Here is a 17,597-nt window from a genome sequence, read left to right as displayed (position 1 = left end):
CTCTCTTCCTATTTGAACACCCTTTATTTCTTTCTCTCGCCTGATTGCCCTGGCCAGAACTTCCAATACTATGTTGAATAGGAGTGGTGAGAAAGGGCATCCTTGTCTTGTTCTGGTTTTCAAAGAGAATGCTTCCAGCTTTTGCCCATTCAGTATGATACTGGCTGTGTCTCTTCCCGATTTTGGTATTGGGATGATGCTGGCTTTATAACATAAGTTAGGGAAGAGTCCCTCCTTTTCAAATGTTTGGAATCGTTTCTGGAGGAATGGTACCAGCTCCTCTTTGTATTTCTGGTAGAATTCAGCTGTGAATCCATTTGGTCCTGGGCTTTTTTTGGTTGGTAGGCTATTAATTACTGCCTCAATTTCAGAGCTTGTTATTGGTCTATTCGGGGATTCAACTTCTTCCTGGTTTAGTCTTGGTAGGGTGTATGCATGCAAGAATTTATTCATTTCTTCTAGATTTTCTAGTCTATTTGCATAGAGGTGTTTATAGTATTCCCTGATGGTAGTTTGTGTTTCCGTGGGGTCAGTGGTGATATCCCCTTTATCATTTCTTATTGTGTCTATTTGATTCTTCCCTCTCTTCTTTATTTGTCTAGCTAGTGGTTTATCTATTTTGTTAATTGTTTCAAAAAACCAGCTCCTGGATTCATTGATTTTTTTGGAGTATTTTTCGTGTCTCTATCTCCTTCAGTTATTCTCTGATCTTAGTTATTTCTTATCTTCTACTAGCTTTTGGATTCATTTGATCTTGACTCTCTAGCTCTTTTAATGGTGTTAGGATGTTGATTTGAGATCTTTCTAGCTTTCTGATGTGGGCATTTAGTGCTATAAATTTCCCTCTTAACACTGCTTTAGCTGTGTCCTAGAGATTCTGGTATGTTGTCTCTCTGTTCTCATTGGTTTCAAAGAAGTACTTGATTTCTGCCTTAATTTCAGTATTCACCCAGTAGTCATTCAGGGGCAGGCTGTTCAATTTTCATGAAATTATGTGGTTTTGAGTGAGTGTCTTAATCCTGAGTTCCAATGTGACCACACTGTGGTCTGAGAGAATGTTTGTCATTATTTCAGTTATTTTGCATTTGCTGAGGAGTGTTTTACTTCCAATTGTGTGGCTGATTTTAGAATAAGTGTCATGTGGCACTGAGAAGAATATATATTCTGTTAAGGTAGAGAGTTCTGTAGATGCCTACTAGGTCCAGTTGATCCAGAGGTGAGTTTGAGTCCTGAATATCCTTGTTAATTTTCTGTCTCATTGTTTTGTCTAATACTGATATGGGGTGTTAAAGTCTCCCACTATTATTGTGTGGGAGTTTAAGTCTCTGCAGGTCTTTAAGAACTTGTTTTATTAATCTGGGTGCTGCTACATTGGGTGCATGTATACTTAGAATAATTAGTTCTTCTTGTTGAGTTGTTCCCTTTACCATTACGTAATGCCCTTCTTTTTTACTTTTGTTGGTTTAAAGTCTGTTTTGTCAGAGACTAGGGTTGCAACCCCTGCATTTTTTTGCTTTCCATTTGCTTGGTAAATTTTCCTCCATTCCTTTATTTTAAGCCTGTGTGTGTCTTTGCACGTAAGATGGGTCTCCTAATACAGCACACCAATGGGTGTTGACTCCATCTCCAATTTGCCAGTCTGTGTCTTTTAATTGGGGCATTTAGCCCATTTACATTTAAGGTTTGTATTGTTATGTGTGAATTTGATTCTGCCATCATGACACTAGCTGGTTATTTTGCACACTAGTTGATGCAGTTTTTTCATAGTGTCATTGGTCTTTATATTTCGGTGTGTTTTTGCAGTGGCTGATACTAGTTTTTCCTTACCGTATTTAGCGCTTCTTTCAGGAGATATTGCAGGACAGGCCTGGTGGTATCAAAATCACTCAGCATTTGCTTGTCTGGAAAGGATTTTATTTCTCCTTCACTTATGAAGCTTAGTTTGGTTGGTAGGCTATTAATTACTGCCTCAATTTCAAAGCTTATTATCATTTGGAGCAATCAAACATTGCGATCATTTGGAGGAGAAGAGGCACTCTGGCCTTTTGGGTTTTCAGCATTTTTTCTTTGATTCTTTCTCATCTTCATGAGTTTGTCTAGTTTTGGTCTTTGAGGTTGCTGACCCTTGGATGGGGTTTTTGTGGGGACATTTTTGCTATTTTTGTTGTTGATGCTTTTATCACTTTCTGATTGTTTTTCTTTCGATAGTCAGGTCCTTCTTCTGTAGGGGCTGCTGCAGATTGCTGGGGGTTCCCTTCAGGCCTTATTCATCTGATTTGCTCCTGTGCCTGAAGGTGTCATTCAAGGAGGCTGGAGAGCAGCAAAGATTGGTGCCTGCTCCTTCTTCTGTGACCTCTGACCTCGAGGGGCACCAACCTGATGCCAGTAGGATCACTTCTGTATAGGGTATCTGACAAGCCTTGTTGGAAGGTTTCACACAGTTGGGTGGCATGGGGAGCAGGACCCATTTAATGAAGCACTCTGTCCCTTGGCGGAGAGTCTGGGCTGCCTGGATTCCTTGGAACTACCAGGAGGAAAAGCTAAGTCTGCTGGTCTGCAGAGACTGTGGCTACCCCTCCCCCTAGGGGCTCAGGCCCAGGGAGATCCAAATTATGCCCCTGAGCCTCTGGTTAGAGCTATTGGAGATCCTGCAGCGGAGCCCCCCCTCCCCCTACTAAGGAAGGATGGGTTGGAGTTGGACCTGAAGAGGCACTCTGGCCGCAGACTGCCACAGCTGGTGTGTTGGGCTGTGGAGACAAGACTTGGGACCAAGCTGTCCAGCCTCCCTGGCTCTAGCAGGGGAAAAGCGTAGCCTGGAGCTACAGAAATGGGTGCTGCCCTTCCCCCGCCCAGGGAGCTTAGCACATTAGGCAGTTGGGAGTCCCAGTGCTGGCTGCTGCCCATCCCCAGGACCTTAAAGGGCTTAGATAGCGGGCAGCTGCAGGAGGTGCTGGTCACCCCTCCTCCTATGAGTTCAGTAAGCTTAAGCAGATACCAGCTGAGAGGCTGTAAGAATCTGTGTGTTCCAGGGTTGGGATGCGAGGCCCTGGTGGCATGGGTTCGCAAGTGGGATCTTCCAATCTGTGGGTTTCACAGTTCCGTGGAAAAGCAGTTTCCCTGGCTAGGTAGCGTGTTCACTTACCACCTCCCTTGGAATGGGGTGAGGGGGTTCCCCTTCCCCATGTGGCTCTCAGGTGGGCCGCCACACCACACTGTTCTTCCATCTCCTCAAGGGTCACACCAGCCTTCTAGTCAATTTTGATGAGAGAACATGGATACCTTGGTTGTTGATGAAAGATTCACACACGCTTATTACGGTTTTTTTCTGATAGGAGCCTCTAAACACTGCAGCTTCTAGTTGGCCAACTTGGCCCTGCCCTCCATAAAATGTTTTCAGATTCACTGACTTGAATTCTGGAGGCTTGGAAGTCCAAGATCAATCAGCCTATATATGTTGATGACCTTCATGAGTTCGGGAGGCTAAGACGTCCACGATTAAGGCACAAGCAGGATTGATTATTTGGTGAGGGATATTCTCTGATTCCTTCCAACATGTCACCTTGTTGTTGTATCATCCAGAGGGGAAAGGAGAGGAACACTGTGTCTTCACATAGCAGAAAGTGGAAGGGGAAGAGACTAGAAATCTTAATTCCTTCAAAAAAGCTTTAGAAAGGCCTTGAACAGTAGAGATGAAAGAAATAAAAATGGTCCCTGCCCTCTAGGAGCTTACTATGTGTTTACATCCACGAAGCAATTGGAGAGAGTAGTCTGTTACGGACATGGGTTTGGAGCATGACATAAATGAATGTGAATCCCAGCTCTGCTCTTTGCCAGCTGGCAAGTAACCTGTGTTTCTGGAAGAGAGGTTCTAAATGTATGGAAAGAAAGATGAGAAGCCCAGCAGCCTGCACTCAAGACAAGCATTGTAAGCAAAGCTCGGGGGAAGGTACAGGAACACCAGCAGCCTACGCCCACATTGGGCAGAGAAGATGAGATGGACACATAATGGGTGGGCCCATGATGGACAGCTTAAACTAGAGGAGGCATCTGACTGAGCAGCCAGCAAGGAAGCAGGGCTGGTCTTGAGCAAGAGAAGTATGTAAGTGTGAAGGCGACACACCCATCTATCAATTTTCTAGCAGCCACAAGAAAATGTCAAAGAAAAACAGGTGAAGTTACATTTAATAATACATCGCATTTTACTCCAAGTATTCAAGTGATCATTTCAACATGTAAACTGTATTACATTATCAATAAGATATCTTGCATTCTTTCTTTTCGCACTAAGTTTTTGAAATCCGGTGTGTGTTTTATACTTCTACAAGGCATCTCAATCCAGATATAGAAATATTATCTGGCCATATTTCAAGCACTCCACAGCCACATGTGGCCCATGGCTACCACACTGGACATTGCAAAGCTGTAAGGCAACAAAGTTATCAAAGGAACTCCAACAGGAAGCTGTAGGCTATGGAAGAAGGAGCAGAGAGCAGAGAGGAGAAAATCTCACAGGAAAGAATTTCCAACGAGAGGGCAAGAGGAGGGAAGTAGTTTGCTGTACCTTTCACCGTGGGCCTGGTGTTCTGCGAGGCATCTGATATGGTTTCCTTCCACCCTCACGGAAATCTGGAAGAATCAGCAAAATAGCAGCAGCGTCACATACCTGACAATGGCATAATACTACGTCAATAATAAAGTCAGTATGATCCCATTTTGTTGTGCTAAAAACAATGCATGATGAGGTTAACACACCTACAGATGGCAAGACTGCCCAGGGCATTCCAAAGCTCAAGGTCCCTTCCTTGACACTAGGGGGACCCCAGAGTCCACTATCACAGTGGTCTTTGGTGTTAGCTATGTGAACTGCAACAGTGGAGAAGGCAGCCCCCAGGGGTCCTCACAGGTCACCATGGTCCAAGGAGCAAGAGAAGCACAGCTTTCCCATCTCACTGAGGCCCAAACTCAGTCATCAAGCTGTCTTGAGTCCCTCACCACAGCCCAGTGCCACAAGGTGCTGAGCTCATCCATGTTCACAGTAACTCTTCTTGTTATGATGATGGATGCCAACAATAGTATCTTTTGCACACTCACTCTGAGTGACATGGAAATGGAGGACTTTGCATGTATTGCCTGTCAAACTCCAAAGTCAATTGAGACAGATGTTACTATCCCTACTCTGCAGATGAGGAAACCAGGACACTGAGAACTCAAAAGTTGCTCTCGGTCACACCACTAGGATGGGTGGGGACTGAAACCCAGGTCAGCCTGACTGCAAAGTCTTTGCACTTGACCCTTATACTATGAGGTCTCCTCTCATGACCCCATGAAAGAGTCCTGTGTACTGTCCAGCTAAACTGTCCTACATGGCGAGGAGAAAATGAAAGGGGATTTGGGCATCTACAGCTTCCCACAAACTTGCAGAGTTTCTGGCTGTTGGCCTTACTGACAGTTGAGGCCAGATGGTCTTGATGTTGTGGGGCCGTCCTGTGCACTGTGGGATGTTCAGCAGCATCGCTGTTCTCCATCCGTTAGATGACAGTAGCACCCCTTAACCCAGGTGTGACAACCAGAACTGTCTCCAGACATTGCTGAGTGTCCCCTCGGGGACAAAAATTATCTTCCTGGTTGAAAAGCAAAGCACACGCATCCCCTACCTTCCCCAGCAGACATTAGGATGGGTGTGTGCGTGCCCTGGGCACAGGGTCCTGCCACACTCAGTGTCTCAGCTCCCTCACAGCACTTGAAAGATTCTCAATTTCTACACTGCAGCTGCTGCAAGAGCCCAAGGAGAGGCACCCCACTATGAGGTGGGCGCAGGTCCTGTTTGGAGAACAGCTTTTTTTTTTTGAGACGGAGTTTGGCTCCTGTTGCCCAGGCTGGAGTGCAATGGCGTGATCTTGGCTCACTGCAACCTCTGCGTCCCAGATTCAAACAATTCTCCTGCCTCAGCTTCCCAAGTAGCTGGCACCCAACACCACACCCAGCTAATTTTTTGTATTTTTAATAGAGACAGGTTTCACCATGTTGGCCAGGCTGCTCTCAAACTCTTGACCTCAGGTGATCTGCCTACCTCAGCCTCCCAAAGTGCTGGAATTACAGGCATAAGCCAACACGCTCAGCCACTTTTTTTTTTTTGTTGTTGTTGTTGAGACAGGGCCTTGCTTTGCTGTCCAGGCTGTAGTGCAGTGATGCCATCATGGCTCACTGCAGCCTTCAACTCCTGAGCTCAAGTGATCCTCCTGCTTCAGCTTCCCATGTTGCTGGGACCACAGGCGTACACCACCATGCCCGGCTAATTTTTTAAAGAGATGGGGTCTTGTTATGTTGCCCATGCTAATCTTGAACTCCTGGGCTCAAGCAATCCTCCTGTCTCAACCTCCCAAAGCACTGGGATCATAGGTGTGAACCACCACAACCAGCCAAGAGCAGTTCGTTTTTTTTTTTTTTTTTTTTTTCTTTTGAAACAGGGTTTTGCTCTTGTTGCCCAGGCTGGAATGCAATGATGCAATCTCAGCTCACTGCAAACTCTGCCTCCTGGGTTCAAGCAAGATTCTTCTGCCTCAGCCTCCCAAATAGCTGAGATTACAGGCATCCGCCACCACGCCTGACTAATTTTTATATTTTTAGCAGAGACAGGGTTTCACCATGTCAGCCAGGCTGGTCTCAAATTCCTGACCTCAGGTGATCCACCGGCCTCAAGCTTCCAAGTGCTGGGATTACAGGCATGAGCCATCTCGCCCGGCCAGAGCAGCGCCTAAGAATTCTGACATCAAATGAGACAGCCATGACTCAAGATGAGAATGCATTCTTTCTGGGAGCAACGTTCGTCGCTTTATGAGATGATCTTGGCCAGCTCGTGGGTGAAACAGGATGTGAACATTTTAACTGGATGGCCACCTTGACCAGCAGTGATAGTTCTGTTCTTCTCTCAGCCTCACAAATGTCAGCATTTTTTAATTCACGCTTTCCCCTTTCTCCTCCAACCTATCCCTATATGGCTGCCCACTGGTACAATGATGAGTAACTGCCATTACCAGAGACAGCACTCTCTTTCATCTTTTTATTGTCCTTCCTCTCCCTGTAATGACTAGCAGATGACGTCCTCAGATTGCATCAAGGAGGAGCTGATCACTAGCGTGTATGTGACTCTGCAATGGACAGGAGTGGTGATAAACATCTCAATTTATGACCCTCTTTCAGGGGTTCTGGAAAGGGTGCTGATCAAACTGGCATAGTCTGGCCACAAGACAGTCAGGACACCCAACCATGAGAAAGGGCAGTGGGAACCATGGAACATGTAAGAAGGCTCTACTGCACCATGCTAATGTAGACGACCAGGGTTGTCCACCATTCAGCCACAGCCTGTCACTCGTGAGCAGCTCTGCAGGGGCTGCTCCTCAACAAAGCCCCTGCGCTGCTCTCTGCACCAAGGGAGCCAAGGAGGCAGAGCCCGCTTGAGGAGAGACATTCCAGAACCCCTACCCAAGCCCAACATCCCAAGCAAGGGGGGCATCTCCCCAGGCGGAGCAGTCTGATAGATATGGAACACAGCAAAGCCACCTCTATCTCATCATTAATTTCCCAACTGCCTCGGGCTCAGATCTCAGCACTGTGGAACCCAAAGAGGAAACCCAGCTTACAAACAGCACGCAAACCCTAACTGCAAATCAAGTGCCTCCTCCATGTCCCCTATGGGCACTAGAGTCGGGGAGGGGGGCATGTGATTCCCCCACAGGCTTGCTCCAGGACACTGAACTCAGGGGGCAGCCAGTCTTCTGCAGTCTCTGCAGACGTGTCAGAAACACTCGCAAAGAAAGCGAGGGTTGGACTAGCACCCACTGTGGTCCCCAGTGCTCCTGAACACACTGCTAGGAGCCCTGGCCCAGCTCAGCCCTCCAGGGCTCAGCCACGGAGCTGCCAGGCCTTTGCTCAGGGCTGCGGGCTGCACATCCATCATTTCGTTGATCAAGAAGCTATCAGGGAAAGCAGGTTCCTGACTCCTGTTCTCCAGGGCCTATAGGTTTCCAGCCTTATTTGTTCATAGCAGGCTTAAAGGTGGGCCTAAAAATCCTGTTTCCAGCTAGAATTCAATGCATGCTGCTCACTGTCACTCTGACTCATTTCAACAGCCATCTAAAAACGCAGGACACTGTCCTCTTCCTTCTTTGCCTTATAAAATGAGTAATGGAGCAGCTTAAATGAGGAACTATCTTTGTTCTCATAACACACTGATTATGCCAATGACCTTTACTGATAAAACTATGTGTAGGTGTCCATGTTATTGAAACGACCCAGAGAGAGAACAGAAATCAAATCATTATTTGAATAAGACAAAAAAAGAAAAATTAATTTTTATCAGGTTTTAAAAGCACATCAGCTGGGAAGGAAGAGCAGGAAAGGGAAAATAGGCCGAGCACAGTGGCTCATGCACACTTGTAATCCCAGCACTTTGGGAGGCTGGAGCAGGAGGATCACTTAAGACCAGGAGTTCCAGACCAGCCTGGGCAACTTACTGAGACCCCACCCTTAAAGAAAGAAAGGGAAGAAAGAGAGAAGGAGGAGGGAGGGAGGAAGACTGACAGAGAGAGGGAGAAGAGAGGGAGAGAGAGGGACAGAGAGAAAGAAAGAGGGAAAGAGAGAGAGAGAGAAAGAAAAAAGGAAGAAAGAAAGAGAGGGAGGGAAAAAGGAAGGAAGGGAGGAAGGGAGGGAAGGAGAGAGGGAAGAAAGGAAGAAGGGAGGGAGGGAAGAAGTGAGGAAGGAAGGGAGAGATGGAAGAAAGAAGGACGGGCAGGAGAGAGGGGGTACAGAGGAACTCACTAATCTCAATCTCCTGGGCTCAAGCAATCCTCCTGCCTCAGCCTTCCAATGGAAGCTTCTAAATGGAAGGACACTGTTTTGGGTACCCATGAATGCATCATAGATATGAAGAGAAAGTTTGAAATGGCCACCAACTGTCTGTGGTAGCACCTATATTTGTGTTACTCATGGCCAATGTCGTTTTTAAGTTTATGATACATAGCTCTCCCTGAGTTTAACTACCTGGTCGCTAATGTTTTTGGACATCACCATATTTGTTATGTCAGGGTTCCTTTTGCTAACTGCTCATGTGGGCTTTCAGGATTTCTCTGTGTCTTTTTTTTTTTCTTTGAGACGGCGTCTCGCTCTGTCACCTAGGCTGTAGGGCAATGATGCGATCTAGGCTCACTGCAGCCTCCACCTCCCAGGTTCAGGTGATTCCCCTCCCTCAGCTTCGCGTGTAGCTGGGACTACAGGCACACACCACCATGCCCAGCTAATTTTCGTATTTTTTGCAGAGACAGCATTTCACCATGTTGCCCAGGCAGGTCTCGAACCCCTGGGCTCAACTGATCCTCCCGCCTCGGCTTCCCAAAGTGCTGGGATTACAAGTGTGACCCACTACACCAGGCCATGGATATTTTTAATGACAAGAACTGTGTGTGTTTGGTTTTAAGACCATGTGGAGAGTTATTTACTTTGCAGCCCTGGTGGTTACATGTCCAACCAAAGGTTATTTAATATTCCCATCACTTCAGAGGCTGTAATCATAAGTGTGTCATCTGTCCTTGAAACATGTTTTCAACTACGGAATTTTTAAATACCGGACTTGAGTTTTCAGCATTCTCAAAATCAGAAGGAAAATGAAACAGCGGTGCAGAAAAAGCTCATTCTCTACAGACAGACAACCACTGCCCTCTCATAAACCCAACAATCCAGTCAATCTCTTGGTTCCCTTTCCACCCTCAGGAACATCTGATGCAATTGACCAGGTGAGAATCATCTCCATGACTCCTCATGCCATTGACTGGCTTCCACTATGGATCCAATCATCTTCTGCATGAGGGATAGGGGATTTTTCTCAGCAAGCAAGACACAGACATTCTCCTCATTTCAAACAGCATTATTGTACCTTTAAAAGATTCCACTGAATTGAACCCTAAGAGGCTGCCTGCATTTGACTACTTTTGATTTAAAAGAGCCAGTGTCATTTGGTTCAATCTAATGTGGGTATAAACTAATTGATATGTACAACTGAAATCAAAAGTCTGGTTTACAACTGTGGCAGCCCTGGGGGAGAGGGGCAAGACTCTCATATCCTTTCCAGAAAGACAGAGTTGCAAATCCACGTTGCTCCTCTGCGGCTGCCTCCCCACCTCCAGCCCCTATAATCACTGAGCAAGGCCCTCTGTCTGCAACCAAGGAGTACTCTTTGCTCTAGGGCTCTCGGGCTTATCGGCTGTGCATTGAAGTCTGCGGCTTTCTTTACTCAGTCCCCACCTCTCTTTCATCTCCTTGGGCCATGTCCTCAATTTAAATACTGGCACCCTGACTCCGCTCTGCACACTTTCCAGAGGGCCAAACAGACACAATGGTTTTTATGGTGACTTCTTCACAATCTTTCCCAAAATATAAACATGTACTGTGTATACACACTATCAACACTACACTATGTATACACACACCAGAGCCTTGTTATTCATGGATTCCCTGTGAATTTGCCTATTGGCTAACAATTATTTGTAGCTCCAAAATCAGTACCTGCAGCACTTTCATAGTCATTCTCAAACATGAAGAGAGCAGCTGTGTCACCAAATGCACGTGTTCCCAGCTGAGCGTGAACAAGGCTCTCACTCTGTAAACATGTGTCCTTTTTGCAGTCTATTCACAGTGCCAGTTTTTTTGAATTTTTGTAGTTTCTGGGTGACTTTGCTGCTTCAAATGGCCCCCAGATGCTGCAGTGCTGTCTTGTGTCCCGAAGCATAACTCTGGGATGTGCCTTCTGGGGAAAATATGTGTGTTACATGAGGTTCATCCAGGCGTGAGTCACAGTGCTGTTGGCCATGAGTGCAATGTGAAGGAACCAACAGAAACACACAAATTAAAAGGAAACACATACAAAAAAGTTAGGCACCGATTGCTTGGCAACAACATTGTGACTAGAGGCTCGCAGAAGCCTCACTGTGTACTTCCCCTAGGGGTGACACTTTCTATAGTCTCAGTGACTTTACAGAACACAGCTTCAGTGAATAATGGGAATCAACTGTACACATGTCCAACATGAAGATGTAGCTATCCCAGTAATCTCTGTTGGACTGAAAAAAAAAAAAAGGAACTGAAACCCATTTTGCTGCATTTTCACATTCCGTAGCCATCCTTGCATGACCTGTCACTATCACCTCTCCCTTATGCAACCTTTCTCCTGTTCCTCCATCCTCGACGGTTCCTGCCTCTTCTCTACTAAATCAGGGCTACATACTTGTAGGATAGCTTCGCTCCATTACAGAGAAGGCTCTCTGCCCATTAGCCCTTTTGTGTAGATGAAATCTGATTTAAATGCAGCTGTGAACGGAAAAAGCCAGGGCCAAAAAGAAACTGCAGGCAATGAGGGGCAGAGATGAACCTTTCCCTCTGTAGACTGATGGCTCTTGAGCCCATGCCATACACGAGACACCAGCAGTCCCCTTCAATTCCTGACTCGGCATGTCTCAGAAGCAGCTCTGGTATTTGTCTCCATGTTTTACGTGGGAAATGGATGGAAAAATGTAGTATCCAGAGCAAGAAGCAAGCGTTGGTTATGAAACAGCATGTCAACTCCTCCTTCCTGTTTTACAACTCCTCTAAGACCCGATGTGGAAACGTTTCCAAGAAAGCAAATGAGCAAAGACAAAGACTCAAAAGACTGAAATTTCTCTTGTAATGTAAGTGATCCTAACAATGAACCAAATAGGTTTTAACACGTCCACCTTCATGAAGAATTGTTCTAGCGCAAATTCTAAAAGGACCTAATATATCAGGCAGAAAGGAATCCTTTAAAAAGTGATCAAAGCCTGCTTAAGCAAATTCACAAAAGATGACCAATTTTCAATGAAGATCCTCAAGTTAAATATTTTTTTAAAAACTTTTTTTTAAGTTGAAGACTATGAGTTGATTCTCCAAGGACTTTAAAGGAAAAGAAAAAAGAAATCCCTCTATTTGTAACACCTACCACCATGGTTCAAGCTTGTACATCTTCCAAAGAGAACTAAGATAATGAGATAAAGGTAATTGTATTCCTTACTTCCATTTAACTAAGTGTCTGAACTTGATTTTCTCTGATAGGGTCTAAATTGGCTTTTACTTATGTCAGACGCGCATGACTAGATAACCAAGAAGTACCCTCAGACTTCCCTATAAGACAACCCTAGAGTATGGGATATGCTGAAATGTTCTGGCAAATTCTCTTGTGGAATATGGTCACTTTCTTTCTTGGTTCCTGTTCAAGGCAGTTGAGTCATTCTAAGTTCCAGTGAGCATAATAATTATACAAATCTGCTATGGTGCCAAGTGAAGACAAAGCTGCGGCCACTGGACTGCACTACATGCAGCTTTCAGCACTGGCAGTGGCGGTGCCATCCCCTGTAACTCCACCAATTTAGATCAGGGACTGTGAACAGTCTCGAAGGTGAATCACAGTGTGGTGCTAAAACAACTTCAGAGAGTGTTTGGCCCAAGCTCTGACGTGACAGAAAAAAAGAGACAATTCCTATATTTTCCTGGGGCCAGTGTCACAGGGGTGGTTAGGGACACCATCAGGACTAACCTCAATATTTCTGTTCCCATGAGAGGGTTCTTTCCAGGGAAATAGTATATTAAACGAACAACAACAACAAAAATCTACAATTATACAGGTCTTAGTTTTTACTTTTGAGACAGACTCACTCCAGTTGCCCAGGCTGAAACACAGTGGCATGATCTCCAGATCTCAGCTCACGGTAGCCTTGACTTCCTCAGGTGATCCTCCCACCCCAGCCTCCCACGTAGCTGGGACTACAGGCACACACCACCATGTCTGGCTAATTTTCTGTATTTTTAGTAGAGATGGGATGTCACCATCTTGCCCAGGCTAGTCTCGAACTTGTGAGTTCAAGCAATCCACCTGCCTCAGCCTCCCCAAAGTGCCTGGGTTATAGGCATGTGCCATCATGCCCAGCCTACATGGTTCTTCTTTGATTTAATCCAGGCAATCACAGATGAGTTCTGGAACTCAAACTGGGCTCAAATAAACCAATTTCCTTAGACTGGATAAAGAAAATGTGGCACACATATACCATAGAATACTATGCAGCCATAAAAAAGGATGAGTGCATGTCCTTTGCAGGGACATGGATGAAGCTGGAAACCATCATTCTCAGCAAACTAATACAAGAACAGAAAATCAAACACTACATGTTCTCACTCTAAGTATTAACAATGAGAACACATGGACACAGGGAGGGGAACATCACACACTGGGGCCTGCTGGGGGCTGGGAAGTCTAGGGGAGGGAAAGCATTATGAGAAATACCTAATGTAGATGACGGGTTGATAGGTGCAGCAAACCACCATAGCGCATGTATACCTATGTAACAAACCTGCAAGTTCTGCACATGTACCCCAGAATTTAAATTTAAAAAAAAATTTCCAAACAAGTAAATCAACTAATCCCCAAAAGTCTTCATTTCCTCTTATACGTGCTGTACAAGTAGAACGTGAGAACAGGTCCCCTGCAAGAAGTTACACTTCCTGGAGAAGCCAGGCAGGAAAATCAGAATCCTCTCCCTCTTGATGAGTGAGACAATCTTCCGAGGGAATTAGAGACCGCTTGTGTGATAACGCCAGTTCCTAGTTCCCGAAGGCACAGCGAAGCAAGTGGGAAAACATCACCTCCGTTGAGCATAAAGAGTTCCTAGAAAGCATTCTGGCAAGTGGAATTGAGACTCTGCCCTATGGCACTGATAAGAAGCAGGTGGAGGGAAATGACCAGCGGAATCTCTCTCTATCACACTCTCAGTCACAGAGAAATGCACTACATTCATCACTGGCTCAGAAACCCAGCCAATGCCAAAACCACATTGCTTGTCCTCAAAAGCATATCTTCTAGCACATTCCCAAATGGTTTCATCCTTCCATTCCTTCCTCCCCTACACACACACACACACACCCCCTCTAGCCCCAATCTCCACTCCCCGCACCTGATACCATGCACCTTGTATCACCGTGCCATTCATCAATCAACAAAATGTCTTGGTACAGAGGCATACAGAACAGAAAGAGAAGTTTGATTTCTTCCCATGTTGCCTCCAGCTCAAGTCCTCTGGCACAAGTCACAAACACTGCAGGCCTCCACAAAAACGCTCACACCAGCTGGGGTGAGGGTTCCCTTTCCAAAAACTGACATTGGTTTTCTCACTACTAAAATTTGACTTTAAAGAGGTTGGCTCATTTTAATGTACATTTTCTTTAGACATAACATGATTAGAAATTACCAAGACTGGTAGCATAATGACATCGGAAACTGCTAGTCCTGCACTTGGAAAAGTGGCAGTTAAAAAAAGCACAACATGGCTCTCTCATTTTTTTTAATGAAGCCAAGTCCTCCTCCTAATTTAGTTCACATACTTCTATTTTCATCTTCTGTTTTACTACACATGAATTTCTAGGTCCTCTGCTTGTCAGACACACCATCTTAGTGTCTTAGCAGCCAAGGGGATGATAGGCAAGTTAATAAACTAGTAAAAAGAGCAACTGAAGGGTGGACTCTGTTCCTCTCCCTACATCCCACAAACCACTAAGTGTCCTTCCCACATGGGGAACCAGGAAGAACAGAAGCCTTGTTTTCACTACCATTCGATGTACACAAGGAGAACCACTTTAGTGAATCAATACTAACACCCTTAAAAAAAGTATTTCATAACCAAGTTGTTTCTATAACTTGCTGGTAGCCCCCAAAGGCAATACTTGGCTGATCTAAGCATAGCAAATTTCAGGTAACACAACATCCTCCATAGAAATGCTTCCTGCACACTTTCTGAAAGGAAATCTATCCATGCTTGCTGTGTACAATTGAGGTGGGGAATGGAGAAGCTCTGACTCCCTGAACTGTACTTCCGTTGTCCTATCAGCAAGAAATTCCTGATTTTTAAAAATATCTGAAACATTTCAGTCACCAAAACAACTTGAAGGTAAGAGAAGAAAAGAGGCTGTCAGTTTGCCAATGACAAGGCTCTTTTCTCCTAATTGCCACATAGAAACCGAGACTCAATATGCCAACCATTCAGCCCCCAAAGCCTGGAAACAGGATTTATAGCAAGGTATAAAAGGCTGGTCTCCGGATACTTGACAAATGAGTCTTTAACCACAGAGCGCAACTCACATTGCAATTGATACCATTAGCAACTGACTATTACTGTACGTTGAGTACTGTGCAGAGTAGAAAAAAAACATAAAGCATGATCATTGCTATTGAGAATTTACTGGCCACTAGCTGGGTGTGGTGGTATGCACCTGTAGTCTCAGGTACTTGGGAGGCACTTGAGCCTGTGAGGTTGGGGCTGCAGTGAACTCAGATCATGCCACTATACTCCAGCCTGAGTGACAGAGTGAGACCCCATCTCAAAAAAAAAAAAAAAAAAAATACTGGCTAAGTGCGGCGATGCGGTGGTGCAGTGGCACACACCTGTAATCCCAGTACTTTGGGAGACCTAGGCAGAGGAATTGCTTGAGCCCAAGAGTTCAAGACCAACCTGGGCAACAACAGTGAGACCCATCTCTACAAAAACAATTTAAAAACTAGCAGAGCATGGTGGCATGCACCTATAGTCCCGAACTACTCAAGAGGCTGAGGCAGGAGGATTGCTTTAGCCCAGAAGTTCAAGCCTGCAATGAGCTATGATTGATTCACTGCGCTCCAGCCTGGGTGACAGAGTGAGATCCCCTCTCTAAAAAAAAAAAAAAAAAAAAATAATTAAGAACAAAATTTTTAAGAATTTATAGTCTTGCTAGTGAGCAGAATAAAAGGACAGAAGAAATAGCTGGCAAAAGCCCACTTGGAAAGAAAAAAAATTAGCTCATAATAGAAATCTAATAAAACATAGATTTTTTCCCATACGAAATAAATGGTCCATTTATTAAGCTACCAATAAACAGCAAGAGTAAATACTTAATACAACAAAGAATTAATACAATACGAGCAGAAGACATTTTTTCATTACAGAAATAATAGATCTAGCTAAGACCCTTGGGTTTTAATTCACCTCTCCACACAACTATCTGCGAGATATTAAACCTTTCTTCCTACATGTGTCTGTGTCTACTTATATGAAAAGAATCACCAATTCCCCTTCCCAGTTGGAACAGTCTTGCAAGACACGGTTCCCAAACTACAAAGTGCATGAAAATCACCTGAAAATTGCCTGTTTATGTAGGGTTTCTTGGCCTCAAAACAACCAACATTTGTTGGGCCAGATAATTCTTTGAGGGGCGCTGTCCTGCACACGTTAGGGTGTTTGGTGGAACCCCTGGCATCTGCTCACTAGATGCCAGGAGCAAGCCCCACCCAGTTGTGAAAGGCAAAAATGTTTCCAGACATTGCCAAATGTCCGCCAAGGGACACAGTCCCCTCTCCTCAGGTGAGAATTGGTCTCTAAGATGGAATCAAGGAAGCCGCATGTTTAACAAGAACCCCGGCTAGGTGCATTGGCTCACCTCTGTAATCCCTGCACTTTGAGAGGCCAAGATGGGAGGTTCACTTGAGCCCAGGAGTTCAAGACTAGCCTGGGCAACATGATGAGACTCTGTCTCTACAAAAAAATGTTTAAAAATTAGCTGAGTGTGGTGAGTGTGCACCTATATTCCCAGCTACTCGGGAAGCTGAGGTGGGAAGATCACTTGAGTCCAGAAAAATGAGGCTCCAGTGAGCCATGATCTCACCATTCCACTTCAGTTTGGGTGACAGAGCGAGATCCTAGCTCAAAAATAAAATAATAATAATAAAAAGATAACAAACACCCAGTACTTCAAAAAGCCGCCTACAAAGCTGATTTTCTAGGGTATGACTGGATGTATCCACAGTCTCTTCCACAGGGATCATCCTCCCATCTACCCATAGACATGGCAGAAGCACTGCAGTGCTAACTCTTCCACCCTCCCATAATGGAAGTTTATGGCTGCTCCATTTGCCTTGTGACTTTTCAGGGCCTTCAGACTAGAATAGCCCTCCCCAACCCGTGGAGGCTGGACCTCACCATGGGACTTGTTTTGGTCAATGGGATGTTAGTAGTAGTGGAAAACAGAGACTTTAAATGTGCTTGCATGATTTATCTTGGCTTCCTATACCTGATGGGAGAAGCACAAACATGTCCCAGGGTCCCCTGATGAGGAGACACATCATGTCAATCCTAAGCCTAGCTCAGAACCTGAGCAGGCCTTCCTATTCCCAAATAAGTCCAGGAGAGACACAGGTAACCACTGACTACTGAGCAAGAAAGAAATGATTTAAGCCTCTGAATTTAGGGTTTGCTTGTTATGCAACATTAGCATGGCAGAAAGCTGACTAATACACTTCCAAACTATTTTTGAGCCAAAATTCTGATTAACAAGCTATTTATGTTGAGTCTTTTGTCCCTAACTCCACCAGTCTTCTCTACCACTTTGCGAAGCTACAAGCCCAGGGGCTCTTGATTCAGGCCCCAGAAATGCACACACAGCATCTGCAAAGTCCTTATCCATAGCTGACACAGACTCTGAGACTCCAAATCCAGAACAGTAGCTCTGGCAGAGTC

The 17,597-nt window shown here is 45.1% G+C and overlaps 1 protein-coding gene across 5 annotated transcripts in view; it reads right to left on the bottom strand.

Moving 5' to 3' along the window:
- TBL1X (transducin beta like 1 X-linked) overlaps window positions 1-17,597 on the bottom strand; it is a 250,547-nt gene that overhangs the window by 204,003 nt on the left and 28,947 nt on the right. For all 5 annotated transcript variants that reach the window (XM_032285870.1, XM_032285875.1, XM_032285874.1 and 2 more), the window contains exon 2: window positions 4,562-4,626. The gene's annotated coding sequence lies outside the window, so the exon portion shown is untranslated. The remainder of the gene's footprint in view (window positions 1-4,561; window positions 4,627-17,597) is intronic.

Source organism: Sapajus apella, unplaced genomic scaffold (assembly GCF_009761245.1).
Source record: "Sapajus apella isolate SASKATOON/1434 unplaced genomic scaffold, GSC_monkey_1.0 scaffold17, whole genome shotgun sequence".
Lineage (NCBI taxonomy): Eukaryota > Metazoa > Chordata > Mammalia > Primates > Cebidae > Sapajus > Sapajus apella.
Note: the sequence above shows the minus strand (reverse complement) of the source record. Positions and strands in the feature narration are given on the sequence as shown.